This window comes from Stegostoma tigrinum, chromosome 23 (assembly GCF_030684315.1).
Source record: "Stegostoma tigrinum isolate sSteTig4 chromosome 23, sSteTig4.hap1, whole genome shotgun sequence".
NCBI classification, from domain to species: Eukaryota; Metazoa; Chordata; class Chondrichthyes; order Orectolobiformes; family Stegostomatidae; genus Stegostoma; species Stegostoma tigrinum.
Genome location: NC_081376.1, coordinates 14,135,674 through 14,152,188, shown reverse-complemented (window position 1 = coordinate 14,152,188; position 16,515 = coordinate 14,135,674). Strand labels below are relative to the sequence as shown.

General features: G+C 41.1%; 1 long non-coding RNA gene across 1 annotated transcript in view; it reads left to right on the top strand.

The window, feature by feature from the left end:
* The window catches only part of LOC125462358 (uncharacterized), an 84,277-nt gene that overhangs the window by 22,114 nt on the left and 45,648 nt on the right, over positions 1-16,515 (top strand). The window contains exon 2 of the long non-coding RNA XR_007249649.2: positions 3,772-3,847. This is a non-coding gene — a long non-coding RNA (uncharacterized LOC125462358). The remainder of the gene's footprint in view (positions 1-3,771; positions 3,848-16,515) is intronic.

The following is a 16,515-nucleotide window of genomic DNA, read 5'->3' as shown; positions in this document are numbered from 1 at the left end:
GAGGTTCAACAGATAGTTCAGGAAAAAGGCTGATCCTCAAATTATGATAACATATCTGTAAGTTCCTTTCATGAGACCTACCTTCCCAGTTAGCTTTATAGGTGTCAGCAAATCGCTTGAGATAACAAGGTGTGGAGCTGGATGAACACAACAGGCCAGGCAGCATCAGAGGAGCAGGAAAGTTGACATTTTGGGTCAGGACCATTCTTCAGCATCGGCAGTTTCTACTATTTCTGAGCAATCGCTTGGTTGGGTACCTTTACGTTAAAACATTTTGGGTTCAAACCCTGTTCTAAAGATTGAGCGCAGAAACAACACCCTTCTATGCAGTCGTGAGGAGCTGCACTGTTGAAGTTTTGGTCTTCAGACAAGTTTTAAACCATGGTGCTGTCTACCTTTCACGTGTACATAGTGGGCCACGTGAGTACTAATTCAAAAGAATAGTGCCCTCTAACTTGAAAACCAGAAGTCGTATTACCATTGACCTCTTGAAGCCAATTCTCCTCCATGCATTTAGCATTAAAATGTTAACAAACGGTACCAATATGATACTCCAGCCTTTTGTTGTGAATATGTAATGGTTTCAAGAGAAGGAGAAGAATGTTAATTGAGCAAGATATCAGGACACTTTGTAAAGATCGATCCCTATGCACTCTCACATCAATATATGCAAAAGTGAAGATACTGCTTTTTAGCTAATGCATGAATCAAATCTCCATGATGTCCTGGAATCTCGTGTCATTAAAGATTATTCTGGAGGATGCTACTTCCAGCAAAGGCAGGAAAACACATTGTGGTATGTTTTAGAATTAAACCTCTTCATTTTCTGTTAAGATTCTCATTTATTAATTTGACAAATATTGAACATGATAAGATAAATGGCGCAGGGTTGTTAGAGGTGAAAGGTTACATATTGAATTCCCCCGGCAAGGGAAAAACCATGTGTGGCAAAACAATCACACAAATGAACGGTTACGTGGAACAGTCCCTCTTCCGCACCTACACAGGCCCCAAACCCCACCACTTCCTCCGTTACATTGATGACTGTATCAGTGCCGCCTCTTGCTCCCCAGAGGAGCTCAAACAGTTCATCCACTTCAACACCTTCCACCCCAACCTCAAGTTCACCTGGGCCATCTCCAACACATCCCTCACCTTCCTGGACCTCTGTCTCCATCTCAGGCAACCAGCTTGGAACTGATGTCCACTTCAAGCCCACTGACTCCCACAGCTACCTAGAATACAACTCCTCCCACCCACCCTCCTGCAAAAATTCCATCCCTATTCCCAATTCCTCCGCCTCCACCGCATCTGATCCCAGGATGAGGCATTCCACTCCCGCACATTCCAGATGTCCAAGTTCTTCGAGGACCGCAACTTTCCCCCCACAGTGGTCGAGAACGCCCTTGACCGCATCTCCCGCATTTCCCACAACACATCCTTCACACCCCGTCCCACCCCAACCGCCCAAAGAGGGTCCCCCTCGTTCTCACACACCACCCCCCACCAACCTCCGGATACAATGCATCATCCTCCGACACTTCCGCCATCTACAATCCGACCCCACCACCCAAGACATTTTTCCATCCCCACCCTTGTCTGCCTCCCGGAGAGGCCACTCTCTCCGTGACTCCCTTGTTCGCTCCACACTGCCTTCCAACCCCACCACAACTGGCACCTTCCCCTGCAACCACAGGAAGTGCTACACTTGCCCCCACACTACCTCCCTCACCCCCATCCCAGGCCCCAAGATGACTTTCTATATTAAGCAGAGGTTCACCTGCACATCTGCCAATGTGGTATACTGTATCCATTGTACCCGGTGTGGCATCCTCTACATTGGGGAAACCAAGCGGAGGCTTGGGGACCGCTTTGCAAAACACCTCCGCTTGGTTCGCAATAAACAACTGCACCTCCCAGTCATGAACCATTTCAACTCCCCCTCCCATTCTTTAGATGACAAGTCCATCATGGGCCTCCTGCAGTGCCACAATGATGCCACCCGAAGGTTGCAGGAACAGCAACTCATATTCGGCTTGGGAGCCCTGCAGCCCAATGGTATCAATGTGGACTTCACCAGCTTCAAAATCTCCCCTTCCCCCACGGCGTCCCAAAACCAACCCAGCCTGTCTCTGCCTCCCTGACCTGTTCTTCCTCTCACCCATCCCTTCCTCCCGTCTCAAGCTGCACCTTCATTTCCTACCTACTAACCTCATCCCACCCCCTTGACCTGTCCATCTTCCCTGGACTGACCTATTCCCTACCTCCCCACCTATACTCTCCTCTCCACCTATCTTCTTTTCTCTCCATCTTCAGTCCGCCTCCCCCCTCTCCCTATTTATTCTAGTTCCCTCTCCCCATCCCCCTTCTCTGATGAAGGGTCTAGGCCCGAAACGTCAGCTTTTGTGCTCCTGAGATGCTGCTTGGCCTGCTGTGTTCATCCAGCTTCACACTTTATTATCTTGGATTCTCCAGCATCTGCAGTTCCCATTATCACTGACACGAATGAACATCCTTTAGAGAGATTGCAATACAAATATATCATACGATGCTGCTGCTGAGACAAGGGCAACCTCGCACAGAGCTGCTCCTTAACAGAAAGGCCACGCACATGATTCTGTTTTGATCCTTAAAATGCAGATTTCACATAATATGCTGTTCTGTAATCACACATCTCCCAAACCAAACCTTTCAGTTTTATGTGGAGGCCATACATCAGCAGCACTTTTGACCTAGAGGTCAAGCGCAGGGTAATTGTGTGGACCAGACAGGAACACAATTTGTCAAAAATGCTGTTTAACTCCAATGTCGCTAAAAAATTCAATAAAATCCAAATCAAAATCACTGTAATTCCATCTGCTTGACAATAGAAAATGAAAGGCAACAGTAAGTGGACAAGCTGTCATCTTGACAGCAGTTATTACCATAGCTTGCTTAGTTTTTCACAAGGTTTTCATTGCTTACACTAGCTGTAGTAAAAACAGAAATATATTTGCATAGTATCTACTCTCCTAATGGCACCAACCAGATGACAAATGCTTTTTCTGTGGTTTTTTCCTCCACGCTGAAACTAGAAATGATCCCACACATCACCGTCACTGAAACAAAGCCTCAGCACGTACCAACCACATGCCGAATGGAAACAGGAAACTAGTTGTCAGAGCTATACAAGTGTTCGTTGACCAGGGCATATCATTTAGCATTTAACATGAAATAATGTGTGAATGCTGTGATCATGTGACTGTAATCAATAGGCATCCAATTGACAAAGGTGGATAATAATAAGGCCTAAGCATGACTATTGATCGTTCACTGAGAGCATCCAATCAATGTAGAGTTTTTATCAAGAAGCCTCAATGTTCTAATGAAAGCCATTGGTCCAAATTAGCAAATTTCTTGCCCTACTAAAATTCAGTCTGCTTTGTATCTCACATCTTTTCTGGTTGTTAGGGCCTGTGGTGGGTGAATATCTAGAACAGATGGGGTATAATTTGTATAAATATTAATCAGGGGAGGAGGGCTTTCTTGTGATGTTCCTGTATCTTTTATCTACAGTGTTTCTCACAGTTCTGGTATGTGAGATGTCAGGTGTTACTTGTGTCTACTTAAAATAGGTGTTCAAGGATGCTATGCAGCAATAAATATAGCAAAAGTTACAGAAAGGATGTATGGAAATTAAAAGTGAGCACATTTCAAACTTTTTTCATGTTTTTTTTTCCTGATTTGATCTTTATTTCTAGTTGATGTTCTCTTTTTGTTTCTATACTTTAGAAAGGAATCCCTTTGCTTCGTGGCCCCACAGCACAGGTGGATTGAGGAGAGGCAGGAATGGTGTGTGAGATCTAAAGTAAGTAACAGTCTTTGTTTAATTTCCACGAGCCCTGTTGGAAATCTCCCCAGTCCATTTAGGCGGTGGGATTCAAATTTGAGCGGTGGTATGCTGCAGCATATAATCAGTGGAGTAAATGGTGGGCTGAGGTGCCCTCTTTGTCTGCTGTAAGAATCTATGATTGTGTGCTTCCTGATGATAACTGAGCCCTCAAGTACAATAAGAATACTGGTAGAAGCATGATGGGCTGAATGATGTCCTTTTGCATCATAGTAACTCTGAGAAATAAAATGAACATGTCCCTAATCAAAATACAAATTAGATGAAATTAACATCCTCAATACTGTTGGAGAAGGAGTCTCAGAAATTTGAAGCTGCCACAATGAAGGAGCATTGATTTTTATGCTCCAGTTAGGATATTGTGTTTGTAGGAGAGGAAGTTGCAATTTTCCTCTTCCCACGTACCTAACACCTGTCCTTTTTTAATGGTACAAGTCACAAATGAAAGGTGCTATCAAAAATGCATTGGTGAGTGTAAGAAGAATTGTGCTTTTTCAAAGTATAGCCACTGACCATGTGGGAAAGTAACAATGTAACAGTGATGCCAAATAAAATGGTACTGGAACTGGCTCTCTAGTATGTAGTTAAGCTCTTTGAGGTCTGATGCTGCTCAGTCATGAGTGTGGATCTCAAATAACTGCAGCAAGTTACTGCAGTCCATCTTGTAGGTCATGCACACTTCACCTGTAGTGGAGGAAATGGATGCTTAAGGTAGTATAAGGGGTGCCAGTTAAGTGGACTGTTCCATCTTGGATGGTGTTAGGCTTCTTGTGTTGCCAGCGATGCATGATCCCAGGTAATTGGAGTGTATTTTATCACACTCTGACCTTTTATGTCTTGGAGGTGATAATTAGGCTTCGTGGATCAGGAGGTATGCTAAATTTGCAGATTGTCCAGCTTCAGACTTGTTCTCATACCCACTGTATTTATGTGGTTGTTCCAGTTCAGGGTCTGATTACTGGTAACGCCCAGAATGTTGAATGGTTTAGAGATTTGTCATTTCCTGGCATGAAATCTATTAAAATGTTATTTGTTTCTTACCAGCTGCCAAGCCTGAATGTTGCCTTGGTCTCTGTGCGTAGACTGCATCATCATCCGATGTAATTACCAGTCCAGTGCTTGTGGCTTTATTAAGGACAGGAAACTTTTTGACTATGTAGTGTTTCATCCCTGCTGTACTGGTCCTTGATTTGTGTGCTTAAGTCTGGACTGGCATGAACTTAGAAGTTCATGACATAGAGGAAACAGTGCTGTACTTGAGTTATAACTAGTATTTCAAAGGAACATAGTGTAATTACTTCTGCGGACAGCATTGTGGGAGATGGAATTTAGCTGGGGGTGGGATGGGTGGGGTAAGTGAAAATGTTTGGATGAAAATGCTTTGGATTTAAAAATACAATTAGAATATAGTTTTAATGGTGAAAAACTAAGAATTGAGAGGAGTTTGGGGGTCCCATAAACATGACTTGATGGGAGTGGTGGGGGTGGGGGAAAGAACTGTTGTATGAAAAGGAGCCAAAAACACTGACCAAATGTTGACCTTTGGTATCGTTGGAAATGCTGTCTTTTTGGATGAGGTATTAGACTAAAGCACTAGCTGCCCTTGAATCGATAGTTAAATATCTTTGGAGATTGTAGGAACTGCAGATGCTGGAGAATCTGAGATAACAAGGTGTAGAGCTGGATGAACACAGCAGGCCAAGCAGCATCAGATCAGCAGGAAAGCTGACATTTCGGGCCTAGACCCTTTTTCAGAAAATATCTTTGAGTGCTTTCCAGAGGAGACCTTGGGTGTCCAGGCCAATCTTTATCCCTTATTTGTTTAATTGTTGCTTATGGGAGCTTGCTGTGAGCAAATGCCATATTTCTGGTATAACAACATTGCCTTTATTTCAAAAGTGCATAATTAGTTATAAAGCAGTTTGAACTTCCTCTGGACATACAATGTGCTCTACAAGTAAGGGTTATTTTTTTTAAAAAAATCAGAAGCCCAAAAAGGGAGGATGCTATGTATTATTTGGCCAGATCTTAGTTGGACCTTGGTACTGTTTAATTCTGAGCACAGTTGCACAGTAAAAATATATTGGCCTTAAAAATAGGTGCCGCCAAGGATTCTCCAGCACAATTCCAAGACATAAATAATTCTTTTTTTTAAAAAAAATACTCACATTCATTCATGTATTGTATCTCTAACTGGCCAACATTTTATTGTCTATCTCTAATTCACCTGGAGAAGGTGGTAGTGAGCTGCTGTCTTGATCTGCTGCAGACTATGGGGTGGAAGAACACCTTCAAAGCTTTAGGAAGGAGGTTCCAAGATATTGACCTAGCAACAACAAACAAATAGCAATAGTTTCAAGTCAGGATGGTGTGCAGCTTGGAGGTTATAGTGTTCCCTGCTTTTTCTGCCTTTGTCTTTTATAAATGGCAGAGTGGGTTAGGAAGGTGGGTGTCAGGATGTCTTGAGATTCTGCATGGCATGTTGTAGATGGTGCACATTGTTGCCACTGTACATAGATGGTGGATGTAATAATCAAGAGGGCTGTTTTGCCCTGGAAGGGGTTGAGTTTCTTTGGTGAATTGGAGCTACACTCATCCAGACAAGTATTCCACTACCCTCCTGAATCTGTGCTCTGTCGACAGTGGACAGTCTTTGGGCAGTTGGGAGCTGAGTTACTCCTGTAGAATTCCTCTGATTTGATTAACCAAGGCCTCATCTACCCTCTCATTTGAACATAAAAGATACACGAAAAATGAGGGATTCTAATTGTTCAATGTAATTTTGTCCACTTGTGCTGCAGCAATGCTATGAGCAAGGATTGAAGTCATAAATGTGGTGAGGGGTAGAGATTTTAAATTTTTTTTTCATATACAGGCTGATTCAGCAATGGAGTACTTGCTGAAACAACAGAACTAAGTGCTCTGTTTTGACATTTTTGTTTATTATGCTGACACATGTCCATGGGCTGCTTATACTGTAACAAGTTGCTGTTAGTATGGTTCAGTGAATACCACAAACACACAGGGTTCAAACACTTCTCTGGAAATAGTTTGTTCCAACTATCCAAATAAAACTTGGTCTGTTGTCAGCAATGACCAAAAACTAGAACTGAATGTTGTGCAATTCAGCTAACTCACTATAGTAAAGGGTTATTATAAAGGATGTTTGACTGTAAGGGAATACAGATATAAGTGGTGGTTTGACCCACACTGTCTTACAGGGAGACAGTTTGAGCTGCTGCAATGTTGTGTGTTGGACTATCCCAACATTGCCGTGCAGCTGTGTCCGTAGCAATTGCTGAGATTTCCTTTGGGGTAATTTCCCAGCTTCTGGAACCATCTGAAAAATTCCCCAGTTGTTTGTTGGAAATTTCAGAAGATTCCAACTTAAATGTAAGCGTTTCCCAGGAAAAATTAACTTTTTTTTTTGGGTACATAACTGGAACACGCCCTGAATCACCAATACCAGCACCAGCCCAGCCCCCCCACCCACCCAGCCAAACCCTGACATCCCTGGAGTTGAACTGCTGCTGCAGACCTACCCCATCCAACATCCTATCTTGACGCAATCCTCCAAACTACTCAAAGCGTTCATCCACTTCTGTCACCTAGCCAGGCTGCATTCTTCTCTCACTTGCTGACGAAACCCCTAAACTTGCATTCCGTCAAGTTTTCAGAGTGGTTTCAGGACCAGAATACAGTAGTTTTTGCTGAAAAAGTGTGTATTGCTTCCACCCTGATCCTGCCTCTCTTTGATTCTGCAGATTTCTAGATTCACCTAAACCACTTCAGAGGGGCTCTTGGCCAAGAAAGTTGTGGGGAGAACTCCTCTGAAGGTTAGCTTTTGCCTGGTTAGGATTAGAGATAGGGTTTCTTATCCTGTTGAGAAATTCTGGACCAGCATTGCTCAGCACTTCATATGACAGTGCATATAATGAATTGCTGCATTAAGGATTCATAGAGTTGCACATTTTAATCAAAAATATGAAGGTTTGGGATGGTGCTCAGGAATTAGTTTTTTTTAAAAAATCAATTATTTCTGACCTCAGCTGCTGTTTAATGCAGTAGTAAAAGTGTCGGGGTCATTAAGATTGGCATTAGTCCACAAAACCGGACCAGATCATATTCAAAATCTTAATGGTAGAAAGCAAAACAAAAAAGCCAAATAAAAGGTGAAAAGAAAAGGAAGGCTGGGGTGGTGGTGGGCTAAGAGAAAGGGAAACCGGGGAAAAGAACTTGTATTTTTTATCGCTTTGCCTCAGAATGTTCCTAAGGTATACTTTCAAAGTGTGGTTGCTATTGGAATGCAGAAAACTAAATGGCTTGTAAGAATCTGCTTGATATTAATCACTGACTATAAAATAGATATTGAGTCATTTGCAATTTGGCAAAAGATTCTGCTGATTTGCTACTTTAAAGACACAGTTGCCTTTTTAAGGCAATCTTAACTTGGACCAATGTCTTGGACCAGTCAAAGATGATGCAATTGAGCAGGAGTAAAATCCAATAATGGAGTTGTCACTGGCAGCTTTGGCTGTATAAGCTGGAACCCTGCCGATGACTGTTATTCTTGCAAGCAAAAATTGAGATGTTGCAAATGGATGCAAACTTTGCATTTTGAGTTTCTCAGCAAGTTCTTCAGCCTTCTCCGCCACTCTCCTTAGTTCATTTCAGTGATGGATTTGAGAACTTTGGTCATTATCACCTCGTCTATTGCAACTTCTATTAAACATAGTGGAAGTAGACTCAAAACAGGGGCTTGGACAGATTTGTGATATTTTCTTAGCTATGGATTGCATAGGGGGTCTGAGACTTCATGGACAGCTTTTTCAGAAAGCTGGCTCAGCTAACATGGGCCAAATCTTTCTGTGCTATTTGATTCTATTTATGCACACTATGAAACATGGGCCAGCACTTGCAAAGGCAAAAACTAAGTGCAGGTAGGGGGCAAAAACATACAAAGTGGCATTCAATGTGCTAGTCATTGCACTAATTTACCAAATATTATTTCAGGAAGTACAAGTAAACCTCACAAAGAAAAGCTACTTGTAATTATAAAGCATGGCTCATTTAATGCACGGAGGGAATGGATAACTAATTTAGCTGTAACAACAAAGTAGTCAAATAAGTGATAAAACTGAATATTAAGACTCAACTGGGAATAAAAACAATAGCTATATAATGGAAATGGTTTACTGGTTTTCCTGAGGGGGTGTTTTTTTTACAGTAGTCAGATAGGACTGTGCTGCGCAATATTTTTTACTTTGTACTTCCAAACTTTAGCCATTAGAGGGAGGTAGCTATCCATTCATGAGTCAAGATGCCACATTTTACAGTTAGATCCTTGGGGACTCATCAAACACAAAGTGACTGATGTTATGATTTATGATCAATTTGTAGATCTCTCACTTGGTGAAGGATAAAATATAAATACTCATTTTTATGGTTAAATAGAGGATATATCAGCTGGCACATTGTTTTTGCTGGCGGGTTTCTGCAAATGTTATTCCCCAGTTGTTTCACTGAGTGACATGATGGTCTTGGAAAGACAAAAGGAACTGCTGGATTTAGTCTGTCACTGAGCTGTGGAATTTTGTTCTTACCACCTTTTCAGGTATCCAATAAACGAAGATTTCCTCAGTTTGCTATTCACCATACTGCATAATAACACATCTGCCTTGCTTTGCCCTACATCAATGTGGCAGCAATTGTCATCAGTGTGAGCACTAATTCATTGCACTTCTTTTTTTTGTGCATGACTGTAACTTCCATGAATAACTGTCATTATTACAATACATTAACTGCTAAGTGTGTCAGTCGCTTTACTCCCTGCTAACATAACGTTTCCCTTGGGGGTCCTCTTTACACTTTTTCTACTCCTTCCAGTGCTCTTTATGATTAAGGGTGAGGATTGTGGGAGTTCATCAATTCTTGTTCCTTGTCAGTTCAATATCACTTCCAACATAGAACAGTTATACAGCACCTTTCTTTTCATGTACTAGAGGTCCTAATTCACTCCACAGGAATACTGTCACTTTAAAGTTGACAACAAGCCACACGTAGACTTCAGGCAATAGTTAAAAGTAGAATTTTTAAGAAGGAATAGATTGAAGGAGGAAGAGGTGGGTTTTTTAACAACTAGAATAGTATTGTCAAGGGGATGATGAGAAACCTGGAATTGCCATGAATCTGAGAAGTTGGACTTGATTCCACTGGACATCATCCCTTTCAGCGCTGCATCTCGCTATGAAGATTCAACAGGAATAGATGATAGAAGCTAAGGAAGGAGTGACTGCTTACCATGTGGGAATAAAGAAACAGGAGGGGTAAGGTTGCGTCACTGCCCACCAGGGAGAAAGAGGTGCTCGACCAATAACCTGGCATAGCAGAGGCATTGCTGATCTCATGAAATTACACAACTGGTCACTCACATCCCAGGTTCTAACTGAGGGGAATGAGAGGTTTGAAAATGCATAGTGCCAAACCCCCAAGCCTCCTGTCCATGATGGCCATTGCAGCAACTTGGCCTTCACCATATTCTTGAAGGACAAGGTTCACTTGTGCATTCATGAGTCATTGGATGGATTGGGACATGTAATCTACAGATTGACATGTTAACATCTTGAGAGTTCAATGCCTATGTTATACATTGTAATGCTTTTGGATTTGTTCGCCCTTGAAAATAACTTGGTGCATTGTACCAAGTTTGTCTCCTTGGGCATAATGAACAAATCTGCTGAGATACTACTTTAATACTGTCAGTCCATTCATGGATAATGATATTTTTAGTTTGCAAACTTGTACTTGCTTACATTTTGTCCAGAGCCAACTTAAAAGTTAACACCTCAACCTTAGGAATGTCTTCAACTTCATAGCCAAGAGCATCAACAAGTAGATCAAGAAGAATATTCGTTTTTTTAGGTTGGCTAAACTGTTCAGTGTGTCACATGTAATCATCCTGGCTTGACGTACATTTCACTAAAAAAATCATTGTATTGAGATTGCTGATTGACCAAATTGTGTCAAATGTGGTCTGTTCCTCCACAGCGGATGTGGTTTAAATCTCTCAAATTTGTGGCTACATAAAAGTCTGTCCTTTGCTGAACCATTTGTAGATATTAGGTAGAAGATTTCAGGAAGCTAATGAGCATGCATGCAGGTAGTCCTGCCATAACACGTGTTTCATTAATGTAGTTGGTAAATAGTCAACACTGTCTGGATCTCACAAACTTTCTGCTGTACAGCTGTAGTGATTTTTTTTTCTATCATGATTTCCCTGTTACATGATTTTCTATAGCACAACGTCACTCAAGAATGCAGCTATTGTGTTATAAGAGTACCTGTGTTGGCACTAAGTGCAATTTTTTTTTGCCAAAGTACACCATTGATTCATTACGTGCCTTGAGATGGTCTGTCATAAACACATCTTTCAGGGTGTGTATTGGCATTAAGCTGGCATTAGCACCCATGTCAATTTTTGCTTTGTGCTGTTTTGCCTTTTTTAAGAACATCGGATATTAATCACTGCTTAAAAACTTCTAATTGTCTTACACCATCCCAATGGTACATGAGATTAGCAATCTAAATAGCTTGGTCATCATCTGAAGTTTGCCTTTTCATTTGGTTGAATCTCCACTTGACTGATGGATTTGTATTTGTGCATGTTCTTAACACCTTCCCACCTGCCAGTATTGTGTTATGACATATTGATCTGTTTTGTTCTGGGATTTGATTTGACCCTTGAATTTTATCTACGTGCCCACCTAATGTCCATGTTTTTGCAAATAGTCATATGACTATTTCCTTTGCTCTAATGATCTTTTCTAAAGACTTTAATTTGTGTACAGGTGATGACCAACTCAATGAGCCTGATAGTGCCTCTTCACACAATAAGCACACTTGTCCCTTTTTCTGCAACATCTTCTGACAACCGATCAACAGTGTGTTTAGGTTACTGGTTGCATGTCATACATTAAAGTATCTTTTTTAAATCCTGAAGTTAATTCTTGCCTTGAACTGAGTCTTTAAGAATTTTCCTGATCTTTTCAATCACATGTGGAAAGAACAGATCATGTTAATTCTGTGAAATCCGTCCTTTCTGATGACAAGCAAAATTTTTAGAACCAAGTATTTTGGTTGATCTATCATTCTATTTGTAAAATAGAAGTACATAATTGTTTTCAAGATTTATGATGCAGAGAGTGGTGTGGTGATTGCAGACCTAGGCCATAGAGGTATCTGCTGTCCATATTCTAAGTTTTTTTTTAAATGCGTTGCAATGTCCACCGTAAGATGTGTATCCCTGTCTGTGTGTAAGTTTCAAAACTACCTCTTCAGCAGTTGCAGAGTCTGAAGTCTGCTTTCTTTTCTAGTGAGCTCTTAGTACATACTGACTGTCAGCAACCTAGCTGCCTTCACCTTCCAAAAAGTGCACTGCTGGCTTTAATTTGCAACTCAGAAGTGCACGTAAGTCACTTTTAAATATATTTTCTTCTTTCTGTCTGTCTTCTAATCTGAGAATTTTATTTATTTAATCTAGAAAGAACTTGCATTCTAATCAAAATAAATTAGTTCCATCTATATCTGCATAGTTTGCTGCATTCACAGAAATTGGTTTTGCTTACAGGCAAGGAATCCTCCCTTTTTGTCCAACTTCTCTCTGGAGCTGTTTCCAGTTGGTTTTCAAATAGCTACCACCAACATCATTGGAGCCTCTTACAGTCATTTACTGTTGCTACCATGGTGTGAAATTTGTCTCCAGCATGGTGTTTTACCTGATGCAGCAATGTGTATATTATCCTTTGTAACATAGGAAGCTGGGTGGAGATATTATGGTATTGAATTCAACAAATTTTATTACAGTTAATTATGTACAGGTTCAAGTATGTGAGCTAATATTAAACTATAAAACACTTGTAGGTAAGATTACTATACCCTCCGGTCATGTGCTACAATTTGAAGACATTATGGTACCTCTTAAAGATATGTGACAAGTGTTGCATTATCTGCCATGCTCGTGATGTGGGGCTTAACCATGGTTCTTCTGGTGTTAGAGGAATTAGACTCACTATCAGTGTTGCCTTCCTTCAGGTGGAATAACAATATAGTTAAGGGCTACATTCAAATCAATATCTATCAGCCTATTAATGTTGAAACAGTGGTGTGCTAATGTCACGAGATTAGCAATCTAGAGTCCCAGATGCATATTCTGGGGAAAAGGAAGGCAGATGGTAAAGTTAGAATTAAATTTTAAAAATTTCTAATTTAAAAAGAGCTGTTCTAATGGCAACCATATAACAATTACTGCCTATGGAAAATACCTGAGATAATGGGAACTGCAGATGCTAGAGAACCCAAGATAATAGTGTGGAGCTGGTTGAACACAGCAGGCCAAGCAGCATCTCAGGAGCACAAAAGCTGATATTTCAGGTCTAGACCCTTCATCAGAGAGGGGGATGGGGAGAGGGAACTGGAATAAATAGGGGGAGGTGGACTGAAGATGGAGAGAAAACAAGATAGGTAGAGAGGAGGGGATAGGTCAGTCACTTATAGTCTAGCCACTTTTTGTTATTCCCTTCTTTATTCTCCCCTTAACTGGTTGTTTTTGTCTTTGTGAATTATCTGCTCAGTCATCAATGTAAATCTTTCTTTGTTGGAGATACAAAACTAGTGTCTAGAGACTTATGATTCAAAGTCTGCAATTTGGTTATTCAAAGGTATGGTTAATTTTTGGAGTGACTATTGTGGGTGTTTCAGATTAATTTTACCGTGTTGCAAATACAGAAGTAAATGGCTGATTTGGTTTGGCTGTCTGTGTCATAACACAGTGACAATATTGGTGAGGTGATGCCATGATCCTTGTAGAGATGAAGGCCCACCTTCACACTGAAGACACTCTTCTTTGAGGGAATATCATTGAGCTAACTAGAATCCAAATGGATCACAAAAGAAGTCAGTAAATCAACTGGAATTCCGTGAGGTGCTCAGGGCCTTTCAGAACAGCAAAATTGTGTTCAACCACCATCTATATAAGCTCATTGTCCAGTGTATCCATCACCATACCATATTAGGGGATCATTTTAGCTTGTAGGAACAGGAGTAGGCCATTCAGCCCCTTCAGCCTGCTGTACTATTCAATAAGATCATGTCCGCTCTCTGACCTTACACCATTTTGAGGAAGAGTTCCAAACCTCCACTATTCTTTGCATGGAGATGTGCTTTCAAACATCTAGCATAAATGGTTTAGCCCTAGTTCTAGAATCTTTTGGTTATGAATATTACTGGGAAAGACAGGGTGGATAAAAATGTAGTCGGTCATTTAAGCATGGAAACAGACCCTTTGGTCCAACCAGTTCATGCTAACAATAATTCTAAACTAAACTAGCCCCAGATGCCTACACCTGGTCCATATCCATGTCCCTCCAGATATTTCTTATTCATGCATTTATCTAAATGTCTCTTGAATGTTGTAAATGAACTCACATCCTCCACTATTTCTAGAAGTTCATTCCACACGTGAACCATTTTTTTCTTCGTTTTCTTTAAAAATAAAAACATTTTCCCTGTATCTTGAAATCCCCCAACCTAGAGTCATAGCCATAAAGCTGTACAGCATGGAAACAGACCCTTTTAGTCAAGTTCATCCATGTTGACCAGATATCCTAAATTAACCTAGTCCCGTTTGTCCCATGTCCCTCTGAAACCCTTCCTACTCATCCTCATCAAGATGCCTTTTTTAAATGTTATAATTATACCACTATCCTCCACCTCCAGCGCATTCCATACATGCACTACTGTCTACGTGGAAAAAGTCGCACCTTAGATTACTTTTATAAATCTTTCGCCTCTCTCCTTAAACCTATGGCCTCTAGTTTTGGACTCTCCCACCTTGGGTGAAAAAACCTTGGCTATTCATCCTGTCTGTGCCCCTCATGACCTTTAAAACTTTATAATGTCACCCCTCAGCTTCTGATGCTCCAGGGAAAATATCTCCAGCACATTCACCCTCTACCGATTAGTTCTAATCCTCCAACTCTGGTACATCCTTGAATCTTTACTGAACCTTTTTCAAGCTTCACAACATTTATCCTATAGCGGGGAGACCAGAATAGAATGCAGTATTCTTGAAGTGGCCCAACCAATGACCTGTATAGCTGTGACATGACCTCCCAACTCCTATACTCAATGGACTCACCAATAAATGCAAGCATACCAAATGCTGCCTTCACCATCCTGTTTACCTGTGACTCTACTTTCAAGGAACTCTTAATTTTCACTCCAAGGTCTCTTTGTTCAGCACACTCCATTTACCATTAAGTGTATAAATCCTGCCCTGTTTTTTGCCTTTCCAAAATGCAGCACTGCACTTTATTTATCTAAAATAAACTCCATCTGCCACTCCTCAGCTCACTGGCACCCCAGGGACAAGACTTCTGCCGTTCACCTTATCTGTGCCCCTCGTGATTTTGTAAACCTCTAAGGTCACCGGTCCTTAACTCAAACCCTCCATTCCCAGCAACATCCTGGTAAACTTCTTCAGAGCCCTCTTCAGCCTAACAATGCCCTTCCTATAATAGGGAGACCAGAACTGGATGCAGTATTCCAGCCCCAAGAGGCCTCACTGATGCCCTGTACAACATCAACATGATGTTCCAACTCCCATAGTCAAAGGTCTGAGCACTGAAGGCAAGCATGCTAAATGCCACCTTAACCACCCTATGTAATGAAAATGTCAAAGAACTGTGTACCGATACCCTAGGTCTCTGTGTCCAACAACACTACCCGAGGCCTTACTTTTAGTTGTACAAGTCTTGCCTTTGTTTATTTTACCAAAATGCAATACCTCTCACTTATCCAAATTAAACTCTAACTGTCACTCTTCAGCCCACTGAACTAATTGATCAAGATCTCTTTGTAATCTTGGATAAACTTCTTCACTTTTCAGTATGCCAGCGATCTTGGAGTCATCCACACTTATTAGCCACACTTTGTGTATTGTCATCTGAAGCACTTGTAATTGATAAACAAAAGTGAATGCAGCACCGATCCCTGTGGAACACCACTTATCACAGGCTCCATTCCCAAAACACACAACCTTCCACCATCACAATGTCCTGTCTTTAAGCCAATTTTATATACAATTGGTTAGCTCACCTGGAATCCCATGTGTTCTAACTTGATTAGTTAGTCTACTGTGCAGACCTGTGACAAAGGCTTTACTAAAGCCCAAGTAAACAATGTCTAACGCTGTGTCCCAATCGACTTTTGTGATTTCCTCTTTTTAAAGAAAAGTAATCAAGGTTGAGACATGATATCTTTTGCAAAGCCATGCCGACAATCCCTAATCATTTCTTGCCTCTCTAAATTCATAAAAGTCTTATCTTTCAGAATCACTTACAACAACTTGCCTACCACTGAAGTCCGATGCCCAGATCTGTAGATCCCAGGCTTTCTCTTTGCATCCCTTGAACAAAGACACAACACTAGCCACTTTTTCATCCAGCACCTCACTCCTATTTCTAGAAAGAAGTACTTTGGCAAGGGGCCTCTGAAAACCTTGTTTGGATCACCCCTTAACTTTCTAAATTCTACAAAATAACAGCCTAATTGGTCTATTTGTCTCCTCA